Source organism: Lissotriton helveticus, chromosome 2_2, assembly GCF_964261635.1.
Source record: "Lissotriton helveticus chromosome 2_2, aLisHel1.1, whole genome shotgun sequence".
Lineage (NCBI taxonomy): Eukaryota > Metazoa > Chordata > Amphibia > Caudata > Salamandridae > Lissotriton > Lissotriton helveticus.
The window spans coordinates 299,428,422-299,448,672 of record NC_136060.1 but is presented as its reverse complement, the minus strand read 5'-3'; positions in this window follow the sequence as shown (position 1 = coordinate 299,448,672).

The window sequence follows — 20,251 nt, the reverse complement described above, 5'->3', positions numbered from 1 at the left end:
CGAGCAGGTTATGAGGTAGACCCCCAAAAATACTTCCAAATACGGAGTGTATAAAGTTAGGAATAACTCAGAAGATCATCTGGAAGGTGTTATGGATTCCTGAGCCTATGGTCTTAAATAGGCGTACAATGACACTTGTATCTGACATATTAAAGATACGACCCACCATTTCTACAAAATGTAGGGGACAGTTGGTACGGATTAGTGCTTGTGTCTCTGTCGAGGTCCTTGCAACTTGGAGTTCAGAGGTTTCTCGAGTGGGGGTTTAACGGCCCGGTTGCTGTAAAAGCATGGGCTTCATTCTGCTCAAAGCATCAAACTGTATTAAAGAAACATTCAGTGAAGGCCATAATGGCGCCTCCCAGACTGTATTTGTCGGAGGAAACAACACTTGCATACAGCAAGTAACCCTGGTGTTCACAGTGACTAGATATGTGATGCCAAGGAGCATCTCACAACAACCTTGATCGTTCAGCAATTCCCATTCAAAAGTATCTCAAAAGCTGGCGTGATCATGGCAGCTGGAGTCCCTTTCATGTGGCAAGATAGTTCCACAATTGAACCAATACAAGCTCCGTGCAGAATAATATCTTGGCACATGAGAGTACAGCTTAAAGCCTTCTTACAGTTAGTACCACTTAGAAACACTTCTCGATCCCCAATCTATATCGTAAATCCCAAGATTTCTTAAAGTAAAGCTAAGAGTTGTTTTACCTCTGCAAGTGTTGAGGTTTCTAGCCAATCTGGCGCAACTTCCCAACACCATAGGATGTCACTACCCCTCGATGTTCTCTCTGTACATAATGTGGGTCTGTCCTATGCATACTGAATCCCTCGTTGATATGTAGGAACCATTTATGACATGTGTTTGTGTCTAAGGGCCAAACCTCCCACTCCTTCCAATTTGGGTCTGATTTATTGTACTTTAGTATGCCATCAACTGTTGCCCCTTCCTTTATAGAAGAATTCTGCCACCCATGTGTTGGTGTAGGTAATCTTATAGAAAATGAGGCTGGATCTGTTGTATTAAATCCTGAAAAGTATGCACATTTCTGTCCAAACACATGTGAACTGGTTTTTGATGGTATTGGGCAATGTTCCCACTGATGGTACTCAAAAACATTCCTATGTGAAATGGATTTGTGCAGAAAATGATGACCAAAATGTTGGTCACAGTACGATTTGTCATCGTCTGAAGAACCCTCTAACATTTCATTATTAGAAAATGCAGCAGTTTTCTCTAAATCAGACAACATGTTATTTACTGTTTCAGTGTCCCAATCATCAGAAAATGTACTGGAGGTAATGAAATCACTTAATAAGATTTTAAACACATGATTAATTTATAAAGGTTTGGTCGGTCTGAATATATTAAAAATCAACCTTATCCCATACTATACCATGGGGTATAGGAACTGCTGTAATGTTCACTGATGACAAGTCTCTTTGTTCACGATGTGATGATGGATGTGGCTTCAGTAGGATGTTGACCTTTTGTGCTGTGAGACTTCGTTGTAGATAGTGTCCATTGATAAGCATACTAAAAGTCAATACTAATCCTAGCCAGAAAAGAAAAAAACAATATCCCAGAAATTACCCAGAGTTCAATCCAAGGTGATATCAGGTATGTCTTTTGAAGAAACAGAAGAAAGTTCTTTGCTTGTTTCTTGAACTCTGTTTTGGCTGGTGTGGTTTCTGGCTTGCTTGGATCCAGAGAAAACGTATTAAAGTTAATGAAATAGCCAGAAGCAGTTCGATCAATTGTTGGAATTGCATCAGGATTAGTTGAAATGTTATTTTCCTCTCGTCGAGGCACGTCTGTATTTGTTTGAATTATAACTTGTGAGTTATTCTGATTTTCATTTTGAATTTGAATGTCTGGTTCAAGTGGAACAAGTTCCATAGCATTGTTGCTTAGTACTTCATTCCTTATAGGTGGCTCTTCAAACGTGATGAGTCTTTCTGTTTGAACTTCTTGGATTGTAGCTAGAGGAGGACGCTGCTACATCGGAGTCCACAAGGCCTACTGTTTAGTATCGGCCACACAGTGTGGTTTGATTAGGTCGATTGAGACTAATCTTTTCTCCTTTTTTCCGTCAAGAGGCGGCAGCAGCACAGTTCTTGTTCCATATACTGCAAGGACTGGTACAGGTTTTCTGTAAGTGGGTCCAAATTCCTTTTTGTCTGCTATTTTCTATCTGACCAGATCCCCGACTTTTGGGATCCAGACAGGTCTTCCCGTGACTACCTTGACTTCTTCAGTGGCGGTCTGCTTTTTAGATGGACATTGCTTTGTTTTGTCCTGAATTCATTTAGATCCTGTAAAACAGCCAAATGATCATGGATATCAAATGGTTTTTCATCCGCCACTGCGCCTTTACAATCAAGATCAGGTACCCAGATTCATGTCCCAAAGAGGACCTCATATGGAGTGGCACCTCCTAGTGAGTTTCTTGGCTGGTTGTTTAATGCCCGCTGGACTCCATAAAGGTGTGTGACCCAACTACCGCCCTTGCCTAATATCCTCCCCGTTAAAGATTGCTTTAAGTCCTATTTGTTACTCTCCACAACCGAATTTCCCTCGGGATGGTACGGAGATGAGAACTGCAATGCTACGCCCATTCCTTCCAGGGCCTCTTTGTAAGCCCGAGAGCTAAACGCCGGGCTGCGGTCAGAGTGTAACTTGCTGACTGCGTATGTACCGATAAAGACTCACAAATCTTTATAACAGTTTGAGCGTCAGCAGAACACTGAGGAATCTGGAGCATGAATCCACTGCAACCATGATATAGCTGTAGTCCCCGTACGTTTGCAAGGGGCCGCAGTGGTCCAATGCGAGAGGTTTGTGTGACTTCAGTAATGGTGTCTGTGCAGGGCGTGTAACGGTGGATCCTCTCATCTGCTAGCAGATGTCACATTTCAAGACATAGTCTTTAGTTTGCTTAGATAGCCCTGTCCACCCATAACACTGGAAATAGTCGCTGTTACGCCCATGTGCGCAGAGCCCGAACCCTTGTGTGTAGCTAGTATTGGACCTTGCCTACGATCCATATTTGGTATTACTCTATCCCCCACTCCAGGAAACTGAGCATATGGAATGTTTTGTGCATCTAACTTGTAGGAGTATTTGAATGGAAATGTTTAGGTACTGCTGTGCTGCCTTTGCGTGATGCAATGATAGCTACCATAATTTCTTCGTTTATTCTCATTTTTCAATGAGTCAGCGGAGTTACGGAAGCCGTGCTAACAACCCCCTTTTGTGGCTTCATCAGCCAATGAATTCCCTACAACGTGAATGCCATCACGTTGATGACTCAGTGTATGGATCACATGAGTTCTCGGTAGCTCGGATTTCAATTCCACTACCTGTTCCCATAACATTTTCTGTTTAATTGTGCCACCTTTTGCATCTTTAAACCCATTTTGTTCCCAATTCTGTAAGTTCTCATTGTACGACTGTACACAGTAAAAAGAATCACACATGATTAATGTGGGGAATTCCTGATCTCTATTTACAAGTGCCAGTGTAAGTGATTTTAATTCTGCCAACTGAGCTGTGCACTCTCCTAGAGATTGCGTTTTTGTGCAACTAGGATGAAACTTGCCATCGCGCATGCAACCTTTACCCGTTAAGTGCGCCCGTCTGCCAACGGCCGTCACGAGCACCACCTCGGTAGTGCTGCGCATGTCCAATGGCCGACGCGGCCCTGCCCACTCAATGGAACACCCGCACCACGGCGGAATTGCAGCCGCGGTAAACGGGTTAACGATAGCACATGCCAAAAAATATTGTTGCTTACTCCCTATCACCGGTTGAGTAGATCCGTCAGTATAAATAATATATTCATACTGATCTAGAGGCAAGATTTCATTTGGTAGAGGATATTCTTGTTCATATTGCAGGAATGCTTGAGTTTTTAAACTTGGATCAAATCTGTATTCGACATCTGTTGCAGTAAGAGAATTAGCACATTGTATCCATCTTGGATGTAACGCTTTCGCATTTGGGATGCTGGCTGCTTCTAAAGCTGGTACTGGAGTTACCACAATAATGCGTTTCCCATGAGCCAGTGCTCTTTCTCTTGCTACAGCAGTCTGTATGGCTGTCAGGATTTTTTCTGTTGAAGTGAAACGCATTTCTGCATTTGTGTACAGGTGTGATTTGTATTTTTGCGCACAATGTTATTAATTAATTTTGGACTGGAAATGTCTTTGTGCATGAGTTTAACTGTCTGTAATGTAAAACTAAATTATATGTATTGTCAGCTTTAGAGATGGGAAACTAAAGATTGTTCATTTGGGAGGTACATTTTTCAATGACCCTCTGGTATTCAAGTTGATCTAAGTTCTCCCTGACCTGTTTTTTTAGCTTCTTGCTTTATTGGATATTGCCTCTGAGCAATAGGTAAAACTTTTAACAGGATCACATGGTAGGTTGAGTTCTTATCCGACGCTGCATAATTTTTGTACAATGCCGGAACTTGGGCTACTGCACACTCTTGTGCATATGTTTGTTTAAGGTAAACGGGAATGTGGTTAGAAAATGCAGGAAAAATTATACTTTCTCCCCTGGGGCACTCCATTACAAAGCAGGAAGCCAATCTTGTTCTGCTAACAGGATGTCATAACCAGATGATAAGTTCTTCCAAAAAGGACCTTTAACTTTCCTGGGCTTGTCCCCCTCCAACTGGAGTGTTATTTCATATAACTTATGTGGAACGCTCACCCTGGTGTCTGGTGTTTTCACGGTGATGTAATCATTCAACTCCGCTGTCACCAGAAATTCCTTCAGGTTCAGGCAAGCTATTGTTACTTCTGCCACACTGTCTAGCATTGTCAGAACCCATGTCTCATTCAGAAGTTGTGTCCTCGGAATTCTGGGCATGTCTGATTTTCAGACCCGCAAGTTTCTTTTTCTTAAATTGAGGTTTTGAATTTTGCTTTTCTTTTTTTTAAGAAGTAAAGTCTTGAACGTGCTGCTTGACTCTGGACTGTGTGCGCTCCTCTCTATTTTCTGACCATCCTTCCCTTTCGGAGCTTTTCTTCGAGCCCTGAAAAGAAGAAGAGGAACCTGTATCAGTATCCTGATACCTGTCAGGTTTCCTAATATTATCCCTATTCCTAAGGTTGTACCTCTTTTCAGAGGGCTGCTGTGGAGAAGACCTACCTCGGGATTGAGATCTCTTGTCTTTAGAGTTTTCTTTTTTATTATCCCACTTCTTTTTAGAAGAAATAGGTATCTGCTTTGAAGTGTCCTTCTCAGGACTGCCCTGTAGTTGAGGTTTTAAAGCTTTCCCCCCAAACTATCTCTGCCTAATTCTGTATACACAGTTTCAATTATTTTGGGTAGTTCAGCCTCCTGTATTAATGGGCCAGCCTCCCTTAGGCATTGGCGGATTGCCACTGATGCTGCTTCCCCTTTCATATTAGCTAGTATTATGGCTGATATAATGTTGTAGTTATTTAATAACTTCATCCCTAAGTTTAAGGCAGGTTCTGCTCCATAGGCATTTTGTATTTGTCTTAATACATCTGGTACTACTGCTAATGAAGGAATACCATGAGTTCTGGTGTATATGGCAGCAAAGACTGTACCCCAAGAGGTGCAATCCTCTAACTGTGGTATAATCCTCATGGGCAAACAGATTGATAACATTCTGTGTTTTTCAAATGGTGTTGTATTCGGAAATACTGCTTCTAACTCGGCTACCCAGAAAGGAATTTGTTCACGTTTTGTGGGCACTTTGCCCATTACCTTGTGTAATGTTTGTGGAGTAATTTTAGTACCTGAGCTCTGTGTAGGAGCTGGATTTGGTGTAATTACTGTTTATTGGACGGGTAGTGTCCTTAAAACGAAGTGTGTCATATTTCTGTAGAGTTTTATCAACTCTTTGATTTGAACAAGTAGTTCATCACCTGGCATTGTGTCAATGTGTTGATGTGGTGCATAGGTCACTAATATCGCCCATGTTGCTCCTGGTCTTCCTAAAGGACCAAGCCTTGCTCTTGTTCTTGTGTGGGGTAGGGCGCCATTAAACAAGAAAATATGTTCCTGGTGGGTAAGCGGAATTTCTATCTCCTCAAATGAAGTGTAAGCTGCTGGAACTTTTTCATGTGTGTAATAATTAAAAGCTTTTGTTAACGCATCTGCTTCTGGGAATGTAACCCGTGAGTAGAATACCTCAGTTTTGAAATCTTTGTGTGCCTCTACCATGAATATTACTACACCTCCTCTCTGAGATAGACCATATTTGAAAAGTTTAACTGTAAATGTTTGGCATACTTGGGTGCAATATGTATTGTATCTGCAACTTCCTCATCATCGGGAACTGGTTGCTCTAGTGGGTTTAGTTCTCTGTTCTCGCCAGACATCGTGTTTAAGACACAGAAGAACTGTCAAGGAAATTAAGAAAAGGTTTATGCAAAGGTTTTATGCACAATTATGGGAATATTACCTTCAAGCTTTATTAACCAACAGCCAATACATAAGATATCTCGCCTACTCAGCTGTGGCGGAGTTTTTTCCCACCTATTCCAGACGTCTCTGGGTTTTGTAAGTAGGGTCTCTGAGATTAAGCATGACTGAGCTACTCAGATTCTACTTTTGAGTATGTGTGCCATGTATTTACCACATTGGGCAAACCATGTTTAGCACGTAGTGTGCCATTAGACCATTTTGGGCGCCATGTAGTGTAGTTCCAATAGTACCCTTCATGCAGGACTTACGCATTTGCGGATAACATAAACTGTGGGTTTGGTGGCAAACTGACTCCACACACCCCCACCGAATATGTCAGCCTATGTCTTTGCATTAGCTAGCTCGCAGTGCTACTAGAATCCCCTGTTATAAGAGAGATTAGTTTGTGCAACTTTCAGAGCATAATAACCTCAGACGTTTGGAAACAATGTACTACTTTTCACCCAGTCACTCGTGCTTGCTTGTTTTGCTCTCAGAGAGATACATAGAAGAAACAGTTGAGCGTGTTTACAATAAGAATTTATTGTACCGTTGTTCTTCTCATGTAAAATAAGTGTGCTGCTATAACTGTAACACAGTAGCAGAGATATAGTATCAGCAGTACAGTGAATAAAAAGGAATAGTACAGCTCTACCATTTTTCAATAGTCATGAACCTATACATGAATATAAAATGCATTTATAAAATAGAGTACGTACTACTAAGATGCATGTCTAGATGTACCTGAGTGTACCTAGCACATGAGTAGGTGCTAAAGACCTAATAAACCTAAGAGCCTTTTATAGTCAAGAGCTTAGAATCTAAGAGCCAAGAATCCCACTAGGATTTAGTCGAACCCCCATACCTGAATAGTGAGAGTGTGGGACTTTGTCCTGGACTTGAGTTGGACACCTCACAAGGGATGGTTAGACCACTGTCAGCTGGAGCGATGGCATGCCGGAGCCGCAGCGTCTCTGGTCAGTGTATTGGCCTTGAAGTCTCGGTTCCCTCCTGCTTACTGATAGCAAAGGGTGCTGTATTTACACAGTCTATATACGTGTTATACCCATTGTTTAGTATGAGGATGACGTTGAGATTAAACCTTTGTGCATAGATAGGAGAGGTGAAGTATGCCCCCCTGTAGAGCGTACTCATAAATTATTCATATGTGCTAAGGATGACGTCTTAGCAATATCGATTGGGCAGAACCCACCCTCATCATGAACTAGGTGAAAGGTTTAGTCCTCAAAAGGTGTCAGTCCTTATAAGGCGTTCAGTCCCTATAAGGCATTCTGTTCTTATTTGGAGTTATGTCCGCATAAGACTCGTTCATATGAAATGAAGGTGAGATGATGTAGGGAAAGAGTACGATGTTCTCTAAACCTATGTCAAGGTACCGATGTGAAACATAACAATAGTGTTTATTCCTAATGGGTCACAAATTATGACCTACCTCATTAATATGCATAAGGTATGTGTAACCCAATAGGAATCCTTAATGAAAATCAAAAGAGTTTTTTACATTAGGAATACTTATTTCCTAACTGCGATTCAGAGAGAATCGCAATTAGGAAATCAGTATTCCTAAAGTTAGTACATCTAGGGCTAAGTAGTTTTCAATTCGGTTAAAAAAAGATTTTTACGCCTTACGCCTAAACAGCTTGTAATTCTGGCCGATTGACTGTGTTTGTCTCATTGTCTTACACCATTCTTTGGTAAGTGATGCACTTTACAAATAATCAAATAAATACATAAATAGAAGGGAGCAAATGCAAAACTCTCACTGACCTGAGATCCAGAAACTCCCTAGACCACTCCAAATATGTCTGACCTGTGACACTTGACTTCAAAGCAAGTACAAATTGGACATCAATAGGAACATTCACAGCTCCAAGATTGGAGAAATGTTCGAACTTGTGGATTAAACCCAAATCCTGGTGACTGGTGGTGAATGTTTGCATTGTTGAGCTTTCCGTCCATCATTTGTTCCTTTTTATTTTGTCGCCCTAAGTGGGAAGGGTATGTCCAAACATGGGTCCCGTGCTCATGAGGTTCCGTGAATTCTGAACCCATGTTTCAAATGTCATGGTTCCGTTACGATTTGGGTAATGAGGAACCGTAACCGATGAGTTCGGCAAGTACGAGTGATTTCGCTACGTTACACACAAGGATTCGCAGTGTATTTGAAGATTCCGTTCTAAACCTTGGTTTTCATTTTGTGTATGCAGCCACTTCGTGGTTGCCCTCACATAGGCCGATGACTGCGGCCGAACGAGTCTTTAGTACACGTACACTTTAGCTGACTTCTGAATGACCTGAGTGAACTGACCCTGTTGCCTGAAGCCGACCTTGCTGAGCCAGTTCCTTGCCCAGTAGCTGATCAAGATCGAGGAACAAAGCACAGGACATCGTAAAGTTTTACCACACACAAATATGTCTTATCCTTCTCCCACCTGTTTCTGTTTCTTTCTTTATGGTCTATTTATGATATGGGTTGTGGTCCTTTTTATTATGTGTTCGTTCAGCCTGTCTTAAGAAGAATGTTGGGTTTGTCCGATGAATGATCATGGGCCAGGTAATTGAAAAGTGGGTTTTAACGTCATGCGATACTTTGGGTGTGGATACATGTGATTGGAAAGTTCGTAAATGTACGGTATTTGTCTGGAATGTGATTTTTGGCATAAAAAGGAATGACTTGCTTTGTAAAATTGAGCAGTCTCCTGAGAACTCATACCGTGATGATTTCTAGGACTTCTGTTACTGGCTGCAGTCAATAAATTCGATCTTTGACGTCACCACGAAGAGTCCTGTGTCTCTGTACTCTAAGACAGGTGAACCCGAAGACTTTGGGCATGCCCCTGGTGCCACTGGGTCTTAAATAACCCGGTTCTTCAGTTGGCGCCCAATGTGGGGCGACATCAAGCGGTACCGGTCCAAGCCTGAAGATCGTGAGGAGCTTCGTGAGGAAATTCCGGAAGAGGGCCCCCACTTCATCGACCCCGGTATGTCGAACGTGGACTGAAGGTCTTTGCAGCGAGGTTTCCCGCTTTCTAGACGGCTACGAAGGACCGCTGCCCTGACTGTCGCCCTGTCTTGGACCCCCCTTTGTGCAGCTTTGTAAGGCGAGACGATAGACGGGTCTTCTGGTGACGTGACTGATACCTCAGTTAAGTATAAGTGGGTCGCTCCCAGTCCTTAGTTTTTGGTTCTTGGTTCTTAGTTTGTTTGGTCCTTAGTTTTGATTTGAAAATTGCAATTTCCAAAGCCGAGGGACTCGTATATTTGCGAGACTATCGTTGTAGATAATCCCTTGAAGTTTGAAGCTAGATTAGTGAGCGAAGATGCCTAGTCTTAGCAAAATTAGGAGAATATTTTGTTGTGGTTGTAACAGGGATTCCCGATTGGAGGATTCATGTCTGATACCTCCAGTTGGAACTCCGACTTATGAGCTCTATTCTAAACACGGCGTGGGCCCCATTACGTTTAATGAAGTATGGGTCCGTTACACTAGGAAATATGGGGTTTTACGATGGCCCCAACATGGTAGTTTTGATATTGAGATTTTAGATAATCAAGAAACAAAATTGTTTAGGAAGAAAGCCGGGCCGGCAATGTTTGACTCCTTTCGCCTTTGGCGTAAAGAAGCCAAACAGAGAGAAATTAAGCAAGCTAAACGAGATAGGAAGGATAAGAATATGTCAGTACTACAGGCTGCTAGGCAGTATAGGGATGATGGAGAGGAGCGAGCGAGTGAAGTTTCAGATAGGCAGCGTTGTATGGCCATAGATAAATGTTATCCGGCCTTGCCGTCTCCTCCTCCGAAAGCGACTGAAGATCTTCAAAAAGATCCTTTGATGTCTCTTTTACTGAGATTACCACCTCCTTATGTGCAGGGTGCTACAGCACCTCTATTACCCCCGGTTGTTCCACCCTTTGTTGTGCAACCTCCTGCTGTTGTTCAGCCACCCGGTACTGCACAGATGGCTTTACCTCCTCCTGCGCAACCTGCTCTAGGGTCGCAAGCTTTGCTACCAGCTTTGCCTCAAACTCCTTTGCCTTCCACTTCTGCATCTGGGACTCCTACTGTTCTTGTTCCTACACCTTCTTTGCCTCAAAATACATATTCTCCTGTTCTTATGTCTGCTTCTTCTCCTTCTGTTCGAAAACGAATGACAGAGACTGTTTCTAGTTTATTGTCTCCATTGTTTGGGTCATTGAATATGACCCCTGTTTCGGAACGTAAGCAGAGTCGTAGTCAGCTTCCTGGTTCCGAGGAATGGGCTGTGTTGGATTTTTTGGCTCGTAAATGGATTATGAATGCCTCAAGGTATAGTTTGCCAGCGGTTATGGATGTTTTCTTTCAGTGGGAACCGCCTAAGCAGAGGTATGTTTTTAATGAGATGTGTATGTTTCTGCGTCAGGAATGGGAAGATAATGATTTGGGTTTGATCCCGCAGGAACTACTTGATGTTCAGTCGGATTTTGCTAAAGGGATGATAGTGGAATCTGATATTACAGATGCCGTAGAGACGATACTGGCTTTTAGATCTAGCCTTCCGCCTCAGACATTGCACGAACCTGATTCCTCTGTTAGGAGAAAAGCGAGACAGTATCCCATGAGAGAAGTTCCTCCTGTATGGAAGGAAGCAGTTCAGGCTAATGTAAATCAGGTTATTGTTGCCTCACCGGCTCATTTTCAGCGAGTATGGGTACATGTCCCTTGGAAGGGAGCAGAGGTCTTGGCTCTTAAGCAGACCTTACCTGACCCTCGTAAGAATCCTGCTGGTTACTATAAAGAATTGTCCCAGACAGTAGATGCGTGTATCATGAATTTAGCCGACATCGACATGTTGATGGGTAATGTAGTTCCGCAACCTTTGTGGGCGAAGATTCGTCATGAGAATCATGCGGCAGAATTAGGAGATACTTGGGCGAATATTATTGCTGCAGATGGTAGACAACAGGGAGGTGCTAAACCTGAACCTTTGGTTACGGACTTGCCAGGTAGAATCATTAATTTAATGAAGACGATGATGCCTGCTTTACGAGTGAATTGGGATAAGTTAACAGCATGCAAGCAAAAAAAAGACGAAAGTGTGTCTGATTTCTTCACTAGATTTGAAGAGACATTCGTAGATCATAGTGGTCAGGATATGAGTACGGAAGGTGGACAAAGATTGTTCGTAGATAAGTTTGTCTTTAACTTACTTCCTGAACTATGTAATATGTTGAAAGATTCTGAGAGTTCTTGGGCTGTGTTCTCGTCGGCCCAGATATTGGCGACTGCACAGTACTATGAGAATAGGGATAAGGACGAGAAAGACAGAGTAGAGAAAAAGACAAAAGACTTGAAAACAAAGGTCCTTTTGCAGCAGGCGTATCCGCCTCGCTCGAATCAGCAAGAATCGCAGCAACGCCCACAGTTTCAGCAACCTCCACCATTTCAGAGACCGCAACAGAACGTTGGGTATTTTCCTCCAAGACCACCTTTGGGTTTAAATCAGTGTGCGTATTGTAGGGAGGAAGGTCATTATAAAAATTAGTGCCCTGTTTTACGACAATCCGCGAGTGGTATACCGGCCCCGAGAGGTCGTGGTGGTTTTCAGCAAGTGTCAAGAGGTAGAGGCCGTGGTGCGTTTCCTCAGAACGAACGTTCCTTTCCACCACAAAATTCTATGAATTGCTTTGATCAACAGAAAATTGCATCTGGTCAGTCGACTCAGTACTATGCTGATGACTATTATGTTGAGAGTGAGAATGCTGATTATAAGGATTGCTAGGACAGCCATTGACAAAGAGAGGGAGTAGTGTCGTTTCCAGTAGATCAGAGTGGGCCTTATGTTGCAGTAGTTACATCAGGTGTGGTAGCGCCTTTTCTTTTGGATACCGGTGCAGCGAAGAGTTCTATCATGCACTCTAAACTCCCTGTCGCACCTTTGTCTGGCTTAACTAATGTTTCGGTAGGATTCTCTGGCGCCCCCGTTCGTAATCCAGTTTCTAGTCCTTTGACTCTTTCTATAGGGCCCTGTGAATTGGAAGCACCTCTCTTTTTAACGACAGGTTGTGGTGAGAATTTGTTAGGCCTGGATTTGTTGAAAAGGTTGAACGCGACATTGCATTGTTCTCCTTCGGGAGTACAGCTTACATTGGGTAAGAAAGTGATCTCTCCGATGTATTTGTCTAAAGATCGGCTTCCACCGGAATTGCGTTCTCTCCCTGATACTCTTTGGGCTACTGGTCCCAATGATGTGGGTCTTTTGAAAATTCCACCTTACGTTGTAACGCTTAAAGCGAATGTGAAACTGCCACGTATCCCCCAATACAGGATTTCTAGCGATGGTGAAAGAGCGCTTTTAGCAATCATTTATGATTTAATTGAGAAAGATGTGATTGAAGAAACGAGAGGTAATGTGTGTAACAGTCCCGTTTTGCCTGTCTTGAAGCGCACTGACTCTTCTCAGCCACCTGTCTACAGGTTTGTGATCGATCTTAGAGAGGTTAACAAGATTGTCGTGCCACAGTTCCCAGTTGTCCCAGACATTACTGCTTTACTGACCATGATTCCGGCTTCAGCTGCCTGGTTTTCGGTTATAGATCTGAAGAATGCTTTCTTCAGCATTCCAATTGCCGAAGGGAGTAGAGATATTTTTGGCTTCTGTTTAGGAGGACTAAGCTTCCGGTTTAAGCGCGCTCCTCAAGGCTACTGTGAAAGTCCTTCCGTTTATAGCCAGGCTTTGAAAACTCAGCTTTATACTCTTGTGATGCCTGCTGGTACTGCTCTTATTCAGTATGTTGATGATTTATTAGTGGCTGCTGATGATGAGGAAACTTGTAAAGGAGCTACTCTTTCTTTGTTACGACATTTGTCTGACTTGCATCATAAAGTGTCACCTTCAAAGTTGCAGTATTGTCGCCAAGAAGTGACCTACTTAGGTCATCTCTTGTCGAAGGAGGGAAGAAGGTTGACCCCAGAACGAATTCAAGCGATTGCTCGAATGACTGTGCCAAATACTCAGAGAGAGGTACGTGCTTTTCTGGGTATCGCATCGTATTGTAGACAATGGATTCCGAATTTTTCTTTGCTGGCAAAACCTCTGTTGGAATTGACTTGTAAGGATATACCAAATCCTCTTCCTTGGTCTGACGATTGTCAGAAGAGTTTTTCTGAGTTGCGTGATGCGTTGTGCTCTGCTCCAGTGTTGGGTGCTCCCTACTACAGTAAGCCTTTTACACTGTATGTCCACGAGAGAGAGTGTTGTGCACTGTCAGTTTTGACTCAACAATTTGGTGATAAGCAGCGTCCATGTGCGTATTTCTCGTCGACTTTAGATCCGGTAGCTAGAGCGTTGCCAAGTTGCTTAAGAGCTACAGCGGCAGCGGCTGTTTCTATCCGACAGTCTGCTGGATTGGTGATGGACAATACGTTGGTTGTGATGGTTCCACATGCAGTGGACACTTTATTAAATCGAACAAAGACTCAGCACCTTACTAGTGCGAGGTTGTCGGGTTATGAGTTGACGCTTTTGGCTAGTCATGTGCACATCAAGTGGTGTAATGTATTGAATCCAGCGACATTGTTGCCGATTTCTGTGGATACAGATGGTCAGGAACAGCATGATTGTTTTCTTAGGACGGAAGAGGAAACGAAGGGGAGAGTCGACTTGAAAGACACTCCTCTTTTGGATCCTGATGGTACACTATGGCTTGATGGGTCATGCTACAAGCTCCCGAATGGTGATACGACTGCAGCATATGCCGTAACGACATTATGCACAATTGTTGAAACTGCACGAGTGAGCCATAATTCGGCGCAAGCAGCAGAGTTCATCGCATTAACAAGAGCGTGTATTTTGTCTGAGGGAAAGAGAGTGAATGTGTACACCGATAGTCAGTATGCTTTTGGTGTTGCCCACAGTTTTGGACGTTTGTGGAGAGAAAGAGGATTTCTGACGTCGCATGGGACTAAGATTCAACATGGGCAGTTGGTGAATGAGCTTCTGGAGTCACTTACTTTGCCAAACGCAAGTTGCGATTGTGAAGTGTAGTGCTCACCGGAAGGTTACGGATGATGTTGGTTACGGTAATGCGTTTGCGGATGAAGTTGCGAAAGAAACAGCGAGAAATGTGATGAGTCGAATGTATGTCGCAGGCCCTGCGAGATGGATTGGTGCAGCTGGAATGTGTGAAGATACGATTGAGAGTGTGAAATCAATCCAGACTGAAGCTACTGAAAGTGAAAAGAATATGTGGAGAGAAACTACGGGTAGATTGGATTCGACTGGTTGTTGGGTTGAGTTATCAGAACACCAAAGATGGATGTTGCCGGATGCATATGTGCTTGCGGTGGTTACGATGGCACATGGTTTGTCTCACATTAGTGCGAAAAGAATTTGTAAGTTGTTGGCTCCAGTATGGCAGAATGCTGGAATTCCCAAATGTGCTGAGAATGTGGTCAAGAATTGTATGGTGTGTCTGATGTATAATCCTGGCAAGGGAACTCCAACTCCAGCTGGTCACTTTGCGCCTCCGACGTATCCGTTTGAGGTTCTGCAATTGGATTTTATCCACATGGAACGGTGTAACGACTTGAAATACGTCCTTGTAGTTGTTTGTGCCTTTTCTAGATGGGTAGAAGCATACCCCCTAAAAGACAATACGGCCTTGTCCACAGCTAGAGTCATGCTCTAAGAATATTTCCCTAGGTTTAGATTGCCAAGGATGTTGTGGAGTGATAATGGAAGTGAGTTCGTGGGAAAGATCATGAAAAAAGTGTGTGAGGGTTTGGGCATAAAACAAAAGTTTCATGCTGCATATCATCCCCAATTAGCTGGACTAGTGGAATGTTACAATGGCACTTTGAAGTTAAAGTTAGCCAAAATTCAGGCGAGTTCTGGTCTTCAATGGCCCGATGCTTTGCCGTTGGCAGTTTTGTCAACTAGAACTACAGTGCATTCCCGAATTGGGCTTAGTCCACATGAAATTGTTTTTGGTCGCCTGGCGAATGTGTGGGGAGTGCCGAGGCCAGTGAAGTTTAGTGACATCGAATATCCTGTGTTGGTGGACTATTTGTATGATCTGACGGCTAAATTGCGTGTCTTGCATCAACAGGTTCATGATAACTTGCCACCAGCATCTGTGGATCCAGGTCACACCATCAATCCCGGTGACTGGGTCCTAGTGAGGAACTTTCAGCGAACTAAAAACGAGCAGCCCCGCTGGACCGGCCCCCACCAGGTGCTCCTGTCAACAAGAACTTCGGTGAAGGTCTTCGGGAAGCGGAATTGGGTCCACGGCGTACATTGTAAGAGGGTGCCTTTACCTCTGCCGTACGACCAGTGGATCCGTGATGGTATTGGTGACTCAGAGACAGAACGAGTGCCGAAGTTCATGCCATTTAGCGATGCACATCTAGTATGGACAAAGTCTGAACGAGAGGACGACGACATTTTGCAAGCAGCTGTACCTCCGCATCTGAGATTGGACACCACTGAGCCTGAACTTCTGTTTAAAGATCAGACAGTGCCTGGTAAAGGCCGTTATAGTTTGCGACCGAGAAACGATAGACAAATTAAAGCATAATTTTTCTTTTGTTTTTGGAGAACTGCACTCTCTCATCCAGGAAACTGTTTTGGCCTATTTTTCTCTTTTGAGCTGCCATCCGAGCTCAGCTGTAGGGTCGCGGTATAAAGACTTGGGATTGCAGCCATGTAGACACAAGGTCGACGGTTCTGGTTGGTCTCAGGGCGTCCCCTGGACTGACTGACGCACTCCTTAGCAGAAGAAAACCAACTGCCGCGAACAGCACGGTTAGAGGATGGAGTTTTTTGGGAAAGAGAGAGCTGCTGAGAAAATTAACTTTAAAATGAAATTGTGTAAATTAATGTATAGCATATGTATTCTGATAACATGTGTTCTGATGTTTTTAAACATGACGTTAGCATTGGTGGGTTGGATTGTTTTCACTACCCAATTGACTTCTGCACCCACCTCCCAACCTATGTCTTTTTCTACTGCTACTTCTTTGCATTCCTTTCATGTCCTGCCTGAACACGAGCAAATTAGAAGGTCAGAATTTGTACATAACACATTCATACAGCTACTGCATCAACATCAGTTGGTAGTGAACATTACTAATTGTTGGGTGTGTGGTCTTATGCCACACACTACAGGTAGAGTTGTTCTCTATCTGATCTTACCGTTTAGTCAGAATGGGTTGATATGGGCTTTTCAGACTATGTTCATTTACGCCCTGGAAGTTTATCCTCTTCATTCCATGAGAGATAACTTGAGTAATCAAGCCTTGGTAAAGGGAGTTATGAATATGAGCAGAGATATCGATACGTACAGGACTATTCCTAAGGAAGAGTTAGTGGCTTATGTTGGATGGAACACGACCGGTTACAGTGTTAGTCTGAGTGAAAGGCAGAAACGAAAGAGGTCACCTCCGATTTTGGTCGTATCCCACCGAGGTCAATTGTGTCTGCAAGGTAATGGCAAAAATCCGAAAGCTCAGCTGGGGAAGAGTGTTTGTACTCAGACGTATGTTTTTACGTCTCAATCTTACCCGCCGTTTTTGGCAGCTAAGGGCACGTATTTTTTTGTTACAACAGAACATATACATGGTTGCCCCCTGATTTTTCGGGAACGTGTTATGTTGGATACTTATTGCCTCCTACGTATACTGCTGCTGCAGATTACCACAAGACAAGAGTTGTTAGAGGTGTCTTCGATCGGGAAGATACCGCTGGACAAGAAGTGGGAGACTTCTTTAAGGGTTTCTTACCGTTTTGGGGACCTATGGCTAACAGTAGAGGCTTACGGCAATTGACGAGAGTGGTTGAATCCACCATAAACGAAACTGCCGGTGCCCTTAGTAATCTGACAGCTGAGCTTCAAGCGGATCGCCTTATGACGTTACAGAATCGTATGGTTTTAGACGTCATACTCGCAGATCGAGGTGGAGTATGTAAAGTGATCCAAACGAGTTGCTGTGTTTTTATCCCAGATAATGCTCCAACAGTTTACGAGGCCATTTCCAAGTTACATAAGATCTCCGAGTCTATACATGTGGACAGAGGAGATTGGTCGTTAACTGGATGGTTTTGGGGACTATTATCAGTTTGGGGATGGAATCTTCTGATGATCATTGGTGCGACTTTAGCGATTCTTTTCTCGTGTTGTCTTTGTATACAGTGCGGTCCTGCCATATGTGGCCTTTGTGCTACTATGTGTGTCAGGGGACCGCCTGCCTCGAGAGATACACAGAGGAACAAGATAATGCTTCAACAGCACCTTGGTGATCTGATGAGAATTGACATCGACACCGATATAGACTGAGTGATTGCCTATGTAAGGGCAAAAGGAGGGTATGAGGTTCCGTGAATTCTGAACTCATGTTTCAAATATCATGGTTCCGTTACGATTTGGGTAACGAGGAACCGTAACCGATGAGTTCGGCAAGTACGAGTGATTTCGCTACGTTACACACAAGGATTCGTAGTGTATTTGAAGATTCCGTTCTAAACCTTGGTTATCATTATGTGTATGGCAGCCATTTTGTGGTTGCCCTCACATAGGCCGATGACTGCGGCCGAACGAGTCTTTAGTACACGTACACTTTAGCTGACTTCTGAATGACCTGAGTGAACTGACCCTGTTGCCTGAAGCCGACCTTGCTGAGCCAGTTCCTTGCCCAGTAGCTGATCAAGATCGAGGATCAAAGCACAGGACATCGTAAAGTTTTACCACACACAAATATGTCTTATCCTTCTCCCACCTGCTTCCGTTTCTTTCTTTATGGTCTATTTATGATATGGGTTGTGGTCCTTTTTATTATGGGTTCGTTCACCCTGTCTTGAGAAGAATGTTGGGTTTGTCCGATGATTGATCATGGGCCGGGTAATTGAAAAGTGGGTTTTACCGTCATGCGATACTTTGGGTGTGGATACATGTGATTGGACAGTTCGTAAATTTAAGGTATTTGTCTGGAATGTGATTTTTGGCATAAGAAGGGATGACTTGCTTTGTAAAACTGAGCAGTCTCCTGAGAACTCATACCGTGATGATTTCTAGGACTTCTGTTACTGGCTGCAGTCAATAAATTCGATCTTTGACGTCACTACGAAGAGTCCCGTGTCTCTGTACTCTAATACAGGTGAACCCGAAGACTTTGGGCGTGCCCCTGGCGCCGCTGGGTCTTAAATAGCCCGGTTCTTCACTCACTGTGCCACTGGATACAAGCTAGCCTGGCTGATGAGAGGTGATGCCCCGAAACCGGGCCCAGGATGCTTGTTTCCAGTCGAGGGAGGACCTGGCCTGGCAGTTCGGGCTGGACTGTTCCCATGAGGAGCAGGGTGAAGACTGATTTGCAAATGACTGGGTCCAAATTGGGGTGACATGGTGAGAAAAAGAACAATGGATTAAACCCATACCCTTGTGACTGGGGGTAAATGCTTGCACTGTTCAGCATTCATCCATCAATTATTCCTTTTGAATAGAGCAGTCCTTTGGTTATCTCTGACTTCACACATTGGACCCCACAGAAGGGGCATCTTGATTACAGTTATTGTCATAATGAACAGTTACAAATGACCTCAGATAAATATCTGGAGAAGAACCTCAAATCCACCCTGTTGAGAGATAATTACAACCTGACAGGTTTTGATCAATGTTATTGGCTTAATGTGATGCAAATGCACCTTTTGTCACCACATTTTCCAAAGCATGTAAAACACTAAATATCATTTGAAGTGTGGTTTTAATCCTACTAATTTGACTGTAGTTCTAGAACTAATGTGCTTGTACTTTTTGGGGAATCTGCCAGGCCACCCTGGAAATTAACATTTAAATCCTATCAAATTTTGAAAAATGCTACGTACCTGATATGCTTACAATGATATGTGTGATCTGGCACCAGGACATGTTCCTAACTGTGTACCAACTCACTCAATGCTGCTACAACATTGGTCAGGGTCTTACTATCTTGTGTGAATAGTCCCTGTTCTTATGTCACTTTCCAGGGCACCACGGTCAGCGGTCAGTGTTTCAGCCTTCCCCTCTCAGAGACAGATCCCCCTTGTCCCAGTTTACTGGGGCCCTGTCCCAGTGTCATGTACTGTATTCCAGTCAGTGTCCATGTCTTCCCATTATGATGTTGTTGGGCTATTAAATCAGTGTCCAATTCTTCCCACTACAGTGAAAAGGATACCTTTTAGCTAATTGTGTGCTCTAGATAAAGCTAATAGAGCATCACATATTAGTGTTTCCCACTCCTACCACTCCTACCATCAATATGACACTGCCTCAGTGTCAACGTCTCCTGATCGTAGTTCTCTAAATCAATGTTGAAGGGTAACAGTGCCAGTGTCCATGCTTTCATCCCATTATTAATGTGTCTCTGTCCATGTGAGAATATAACTGTGTCCCAATATCAGTGACAACGGACGCAATCTGGGAATCATCCTGGACTCAGAGCTCAAAATGGACCACCAGATCAACTCTGTCTCGTCCTCCTGCTTCCATACCCTCCGCCTCCTACGTAAGACCTTCAAATGGATCCCCCTCGAACACAGAAAGACCGTCACTCACGCCCTGGTCACCAGCAGGCTAGACTACGGCAATGCACTCTATGCCGGAATAAACAAAAACCTCACCGCAAGCTACAGAACATCCAAAATGCTTCCACAAGACTTGTCCTCAACCTGCCAAGAGTCTGTCACATCTCCCAGCACCTGTGCACACTCCACTGGCTCCCCATTGAAGCTAGAGTCACCTTCAAGATGCTAACCCATGCTC